This window comes from Hoplias malabaricus, chromosome 15 (assembly GCF_029633855.1).
Source record: "Hoplias malabaricus isolate fHopMal1 chromosome 15, fHopMal1.hap1, whole genome shotgun sequence".
Taxonomy (NCBI): domain Eukaryota; kingdom Metazoa; phylum Chordata; class Actinopteri; order Characiformes; family Erythrinidae; genus Hoplias; species Hoplias malabaricus.
The window spans coordinates 36,308,625-36,316,313 of NC_089814.1; the positions used below are offsets into that span (position 1 = coordinate 36,308,625).

The 7,689-nt window shown below is 47.5% G+C and overlaps 1 protein-coding gene across 1 annotated transcript in view; it reads right to left on the minus strand.

Moving 5' to 3' along the window:
• Positions 1-5,718, minus strand: part of si:ch73-362m14.4 (actin-binding protein WASF3) — a 25,824-nt gene extending 20,106 nt beyond the window's left edge. The window contains exon 1 of the mRNA XM_066646728.1: positions 5,359-5,718. The gene's annotated coding sequence lies outside the window, so the exon portion shown is untranslated. The remainder of the gene's footprint in view (positions 1-5,358) is intronic.
• Between the last annotated feature and the right edge of the window lie 1,971 nt (positions 5,719-7,689).

The following is a 7,689-nucleotide window of genomic DNA, read 5'->3' on the forward strand; positions in this document are numbered from 1 at the left end:
AGCCCCACACACACTCGCCCAGCCCCTCACAAACTCGCCCAGCTCTTCACACACTCGCCCAACCCCTCACACACTCGCCCAGCCCTTCACACACTTGCCCAGCCCCTCACACACTCGCCCAGCCCCTCACACACTCGCCCAGCTCCTTACACACTAGCCCAACCCCTCACACACTCGCCCAGCCCCTCACACACTCGCCCAGCCGCACACACACTTGCCCAGCCCCTCACACACTCGCCCAGCTGCACACACACTCGCCCAGCCCCTCACACACTCGCCCAGCCCTTCACACACTCGCCCAGCTCTTTACACACTCGCCCAACCCCTCACACACTCGCCCAGCCCTTCACACACTTGCCCAGCCCCTCACACACTCACCCAGCTCCTTACACACTCGCCCAACCCCTCACACACTCGCCCAGCCCCTCACACACTCGCCCAGCCCCTCACACACTCGCCCAGCTCTTCACACACTCGCCCAACCCCTCACACACTCGCCCAGCCCTTCACACACTCGCCCAGCCCCACACACACTCGCCCAGCCCCTCACACACTCGCCCAGCCCCTCACACACTCGCCCAGCCCCTCACACACTCGCCCAGCCCCTCACACACTCGCCCAGCCCCTCACACACTCTCCCAGCCGCACACACACTCGCCCAGCCCCTCACACACTCGCCCAGCCCTTCACACACTCGCCCAGCTCTTCACACACTCGCCCAACCCCTCACACACTCGCCCAGCCCTTCACACACTCGCCCAGCCCCACACACACTCGCCCAGCCCCTCACACACTCGCCCAGCCCCTCACACACTCGCCCAGCCCCTCACACACTATTTCCCACACCCATGCCATCTACTTACATGTATTTTTTGACCGCTCCTGGAGGAAACCCACGCAGACACAGAGAGAACACACAACTCCTCACAGACAGTGTCCCCAGTGGGGATTGAATCCAAATCTCCAGGACCCTGGGGCTGTGTGGCAGCGACTCTCTGTACAATCAGTATAAAATAACTATGACGTTCTCACGCCTCCTCTGTGTCCCTAAGGCAATGTTTATAACCCTGGAGCTGCTTAATGCCCTGTTTTTATCATCACAGCAAAAGACAACCTTCATTTATGTATTTGTGTAAAAAAATCATACAAATTGCAGCATTCTTTTGCCTTAGAGAATGTCCCACAAGCTTCGGATAACAGCTTACACTTCAAAGGTTTGAACAGTGAATGGCGAGGATGTAACGCCACAGCAGGGAAGTCACTGAGTAAATATAAACACTCAGTTCAGTTTTATGGCTCATATTAAATTATTTAAAAGTAATAACTCCAATGTAGGTAACTGCTGTTGTGCTGCCCCCGGTGGCAGTGACGTAACAGGCCGTGACACATGGGAACAGTCTGTTTTTCTGACCGTGTGACACTGCGGCGCTATCTTCTGTCATGTGCTTTTGAGTCAGACCCCAGCAGCTGAGTTGTTCCACAGAAAAACAGTGTTTAGACAGAGTGCCACTTCAGAGAATGAAGGAGTGAAATCATCTCTCAGATGATATAGTTCTTAGTAAAATATCTGTGAAAGTTTTACTAGCGTCACATTTGTCTGCTCCGAAATCGCAGATGTAATATTTCTATTTCTATTGATAGTTTCACTACCTCAAAGCTCGTTAGTGCAGTGATTACTCAAGCTGCTGGTGTTTGTATTCAGCATCTCGCTCGTGTTGAGTTATACGTTTTATTATTTAATATTTCTTAGTGCGATATACCATCACTGTCCAAAGAAAAAGATGTATCTCCAAAACCGTAACTTTGAAGGAGAAGGAAAACACCGTCATTTTGGAGCATTTCTATTGGTCCATTCACCATGAGAATTTCACACAGTGTGAAGGACTGGTCTATTCTCACGCTCCTGTTTGCGCTGCTAGTGAAAGCAGTAACAGTTCTCTCACTCTGCACCGATTTAGCTCCCTTTTAAAAGGAAGGGGGGCACAGCTTTTAAATTGTTTTGCTATTAACAGGACTGTAGTTCAGGGATCACGGTTCAGTGAATGCAGGGGCAGTGGCGTGGTTTTACTTTGTAGTTTGAGTAGGTGTTTGAGGTGAATTATCTTGACAGTGTGTGCCTTCTCTATTTAAATAAAACCTTAATTTATATTTCGCAACACAGACGTAAGAAGATAGGGACCTCCCGATTATAAGGGGGTATTTTGCACACTGGGGGCCCGCTCTGTGGAGAATAAACTGGTTTTTTTTCAGGGACCCAAAACTCACAGCAAATCACACATCTGGCATGAGTTGCCTTTTACAGAAAAATAATATAAAAATAATAAAAAATGATGTTTATAAAAAAGGTAAAAATGACTTACTGCACTTTTAAGTTTGGACTTTTATTTTGGCGAGTGGGCAGGAGCCAGTCTGAAGCAATGTAGTGATTAATAAGGGGGAAACCATGGCAACGCCTCAGCAGTGCCATGACACGCCAGGCTCCATGACAAAGAGGCACGTTTATATAATCTCCTCAGGGCCGTGGACCCAGGAATGTGCATTAGACCACTGACCTGAGCTGTGTGCCATCCTTCCTCTTCCCAAGGCAGAGGGGGGAATTTGAGTCAGTGGCATTTCCCTTCACTGGAGGAAGCTAGCAGTGCATTCTGATAAAAATAAGCACCAACAGCAGAGCAGATGAACTTACACGACTCACGGCTTTCAGCAGAGGCCGAGCTGTGGCTTGGGCTGCTATTTAAAAACTCCGTCCAACAATGAGATGACACACAGGCAAAGCCAGCTTGTTCCCCAAGGGATAGTTGGTGTCATTCTTTTATCGGAATGTTGTTAATTTTCCAAAAAGCGAATCTGCTCTGGGGAGTCTGGGTGTGGGTAAAAGCAGTACGTCCCTCAAATGTGCTAACAATGCTAACGCTGAGGAAAGGTTATGGTCAGCATTTGCTTGTGTGCAAAATCACTAGAATGGTGTGAGGCAGAAGAAATGTAATTGGTTATCAGCTCGGAGGCAGAGATGGATGCGATTGGTTAGCACACATTGTGCAGAGATGTTCAAATAAAGCACCATTAACCAGTAAAGTTCCGTCTAGACCAAGGCTGTGTGGTATAAGGGTAATACCGTACACAGCTGCGTTTAAAATTAAGGATGGTATCTGAAAGTGAGGGTGGTATAATGACGTGTCTGTGGTGTGTGTGTCTTTACACTCACTCAGAAACGGGTTTTTATCGCCAGCACACGTCAGAGTGCACTGTCTGGTTGTGCTGAGATGAACTGCACAGCGCCGAAAACCCCTCACTCAGCTTTGTGCTCACCAACATAAGGGCTCAGTGCACACCCCCCCCCCCCCCCCGATTTGCCTGCTCTCGCTGCCAGAAGTGACTTTGGAAAAAATAAATGTGCAGAGTTTGTTAAAATATGTCTGTATTTTGTTTGTTTGAACGGAGGATAATTCTGAGGAAGCTGCGGAATGTTCTACAATAAAATCCATTCACCTGTGAACCACCTCCCCTAATCAAGCCTCTGATTGATGTGATGTTTGAGGGGGATTTCTTTGGGCCTTGCTCATGTAAAAGTTGATTGAATTCTCATTGCATTACTTTGAATTATTGATGACTTCCTATTAGTGACTTCAGTGAAGTAGCGTAGTATAAATTAATCAGCATCATTTAGTTTACAATTCATGAGCGCATCACATAGTGCAGGAATGTTTCATAACAAAGTCAGATTAATGACGTACGGCCCACAGTGATTTAAACACACAATGTAAACACCGTGAAGGTCTTTAATACATCGGTACGCCTCTGATCACCTGCATATGTTACTCCAAAGTCCAGATACAAATCACACACTGTGTTTGGACTGTGGGAGGAAGCCGGGAACCCGTGCAGACACAGGGAGAACCCACCACATACAGCACTACCCAAAGACAGTGACCTGAGGCAGGGGTAGAACCACAACCTGAGAACCCTGGAGCTGTGTGACAGTAATACAGCACCCACAGCCTGATACATCTGTGAAATTATGATCATAACTCTTCTGTCTTCGATTATTAAACTCCTGAACATCCGCTGATCCAACACTTCTTCTGACACGACGGGTATTAACATGAATTGTCTCTCCCTTTTCAGCAATAACAGCCTCTCCTCCTCTGACAAGGCTTTAGAGTAGATGCTGGAACATTCCTGGGAGGGAGGGTCTGCTGGCATCCAAGCACCAGAGCATTAGACAGGTCAGGTACTAACGACAGATGATTAGATCTAGGTCACGGATATCACTCCAACTCATCCCTAAGGAAGGAGATGGTGTTCCATCACAGAGCTGCTCCTCTACAGCTCAGTGCTGGAGGTCTTTACAACCCTCCAGCTTCTCTACTCTCACTAGCTGTGGACGTCTGTGTGTACCAAGGCTTCACAGTAAACGGCTGAATTCACTCGTTCTAATGTGGGTCTGTATCTGTGTTTGGAAAGAGTGTATAAAATGTACATTGTTCAGGAAAAAAAAAAAAAACAGCCATTCCCCTGAAGATTAAACCTAACCTTAAACCTAATCCTAACCCTGAACCTAAGCTTAAACCTAATCCTAACCCTGAACCTAAGCTTAAACCTAATCCTAACCCTGAACCTAAGCTTAAACCTAATCCTAACATTGATCCTAAAATTAAACCTAATCCTGAACCTAAGATTAAACCTAATCCTACCCTGAACCTAAGATTAAACCTAACCTTAAACCTAATCCTAACCCTGAACCTAAGATTAAACCCAATCCTAACCCTGAACCTAAGCTTAAATCTAACATTAGACCTAATCCTAACTCTGAACCTAAGCTTAAACCTAATCCTAACCCTGAACCTAAGCTTAAATCTAACCTTAAACCTAATCCTAACCCTGAACCTAAGTTTAAGATTAGTCCTAATCCTGATCCTAACCCTGAACCTAAGATTAACCCTGTCTCTAAAACGTCTTCACCTTAATTATGATTTACATAGTGGAGACCAGCCTGTGGTTCCTACAAGAACGAGAATCCCACAATGTGTATACACACACACACACACACACACACACAGTGATGGACCGCTGCTTAACATTACGTCACTCTGAGGCTCCGAGGCTCCGGAGGCGAACAGGTGAACGACCCTGGGCCCTTCAGCGCACTGTAACAGGCAGAATTCACCAGAACCGTGACACACACCCCTCCACCGTGAGAAGAACCCGTATCTCCGGGACACGCGCACCCTCACGGGTCTTTACCACGCGTTTACAGCCGTGTATTATCGAGGCAGAGACGGGATACGTGAGTAAAGCACAAGCCACAGCAAATATGACGAAATACAGCGATATACCCTTCGTTTAAAAGGCGCTTACCGGAGGCAGGGGTCTCTCTCCCGGTGAAGTGACAGCGGAAGGTGGGCGCTACTCTCTGGACACATGAAAGAGGCGTGTCATCTTTAGCGGCTCGAGCCCCGTGTGTGTGAGACGTTTAAAAGTGTGTGTGTGCGTGTGTGTTTCTCTGACAGCGTCGGTCTGCAGCGTCGGCGGTACGGCGCATGCGCGGAGAGCGTGATTCACAGACCACCACCCAGCCCCAGCGTGGAAACCGAGGAGAGGCACAAACGAGGGCACATCCACTCCGTACTGGACCTACACCTCCAGCATGTCTGTCCTCGGTCTGTGTTTATTACTGGAGTTAGTTCGTGTTGAATTCTATACGTGTGTGTGTGTGTGTGCGTGTGTGTGTGTGTGATGACTGGGAAGATGAGAATCCTGTGGTGGGCACTGTGGGGAAAAAAGAGAAGGGAGCTTCAGTGTGTGGACATTTATTGTTTGAGAATGTGTGTGTGTGTGTGTGAGAGAGAGAGAATCAGGGAGAGGTGGTAAGAGGAAGAGATGAGAGAGGGAGGAGTGGAAAGGGAAATTGAGACAGAGGAGAAGGAGGGAGGGGATGAGGGATAAAGTGGGAGAGAGTGAGAGTTGAAGAGAAAGGGAATGGAGAGATATTGAGGGTGGCAGGCAGGGGAAGAGAGAGAGAGAGAGAGAGAAAGAGAAAGAGAGAGAGAGAGTGAAAGAGAGAGAGAGAGAGAAAGAGAGAGATGTAGTGTTTTCGGATGTGTTTGTTTGGAGGGGTTTCACTGTAGAAACCCATTCAAGTGGAAAATCAGTTCCATTCACACAGCTCTGAAAGAGAGAAATGTGCAGGATTCTCCCACCACACGTCCCCTCACAGTCCTGCTCATCACCCCATGTCTCAGCACACACACACACACACACACACACACTCTCTTCCAGACTGAATTAATAATGGAAATAAACTTTAAAGATGCCACAAAACAGCACAGAAACTAAATGAATGGTGCATTTCTAGCAGAAACATGTTTGTTGTTTGTACAGTAACAAAAGCCTTCGCCCACCCTCCACTAGTGAGTTTCAGATGTCACCATGAGGAAAAGTAAAAAAGCAGAAAAACACATTTAATTAAATATAATAAAAGAACGTTATATACTACATTACAGCAATAAAGCACAAGGTCTTCAGTGTTTAAAGGAACACTATGTAAGATTTTATATTGTTTTATTATTATTTTCTTGTTCCTGGGGCTCCCCCTACTGTATTACAGCACTGTACTGAAATCACTGGGGAGGGACAGGGTGGTTTCCTACCCTCCTCCAAAAGTTACACAGTGCAGTTTCTGCCGTGCTGAGCCTGGAGTAGCAACAACAGAGACTCTGTTCTCCCTGTTACAGCTCTGTGAAGTTTCCCCACTATTTTGAAGCTGGAAGTTTAAGGTCAAAACTCCACCTACTGTTGCTTTAATGTGTCCACAACTTTATCACAGCCTCTATTCATTTTGGCAAACTTTCTCTCAGAGTTTCAGAGAAACAGCTCAGTCAGTAATGGTGAGGTCTGGGCTTGAGGGCGGCCAGTCCACTGCTCGGAGAACGCCAGCAGGTTTGCAGTGTGCTTGGCATCGTTATCTTACTGTAGAATTACGTTATTCCCAATCAAGCTCTACTCACAGTGTATTGCTTGTTACATTAGAGTGAATGTTCTTTATTGGTATTGTACTCGGTCAGAAGCAAATCACACTCGGGACGTTGGCTGGTGTAGGCCTTTCTATGATTCCCATCTAAACTACGTCTGGTGTTGGGGTCATGGCGGTGCTACAGGGGAGTCACTGACACACGGGGTCCTGGGTGTTGCTCCTCATCTCAGGTCACTGTCAGGTGTTATCCCTTTGTCCGGGTAGGTTTCCTCCAGGTGCGCTCCACTTTCCTTGACCACATGATGGTAGGTGAATTGGCTGTGTGTCCACAGGGGTGTGTGTGTGTGTGTGACAGGGTGACTATGTGAAACTGTCCACAGGGGTGTGTGTGTGTGTGTGTCAGTGACAGGATGTGTGTCCACAGGTTTGTGTGCGAGTCTGTGTGTGTGTGTGCTGAGAGACGGTGTGTGTGTGTGTATGAGTGACAGGGTTACTATGTACAACTGTCCACAGGTGTGTGTGTGTGTGTGTGTGAGTGACGGGGTGACTGTGTGAAACTGTCCACAGGTGTGTGTGTGTGTGTGTGTGTCAGTGACAGGATGTGTGTCCACAGGTTTGTGTGCATGTCTGTGTGTGTGTGTGTGCGGAGAGATGGTGTGTGTGTATGAGTGACAGGGTGACTATGTGAAACTGTCCACAGGTGTGTGTGTGTGTGT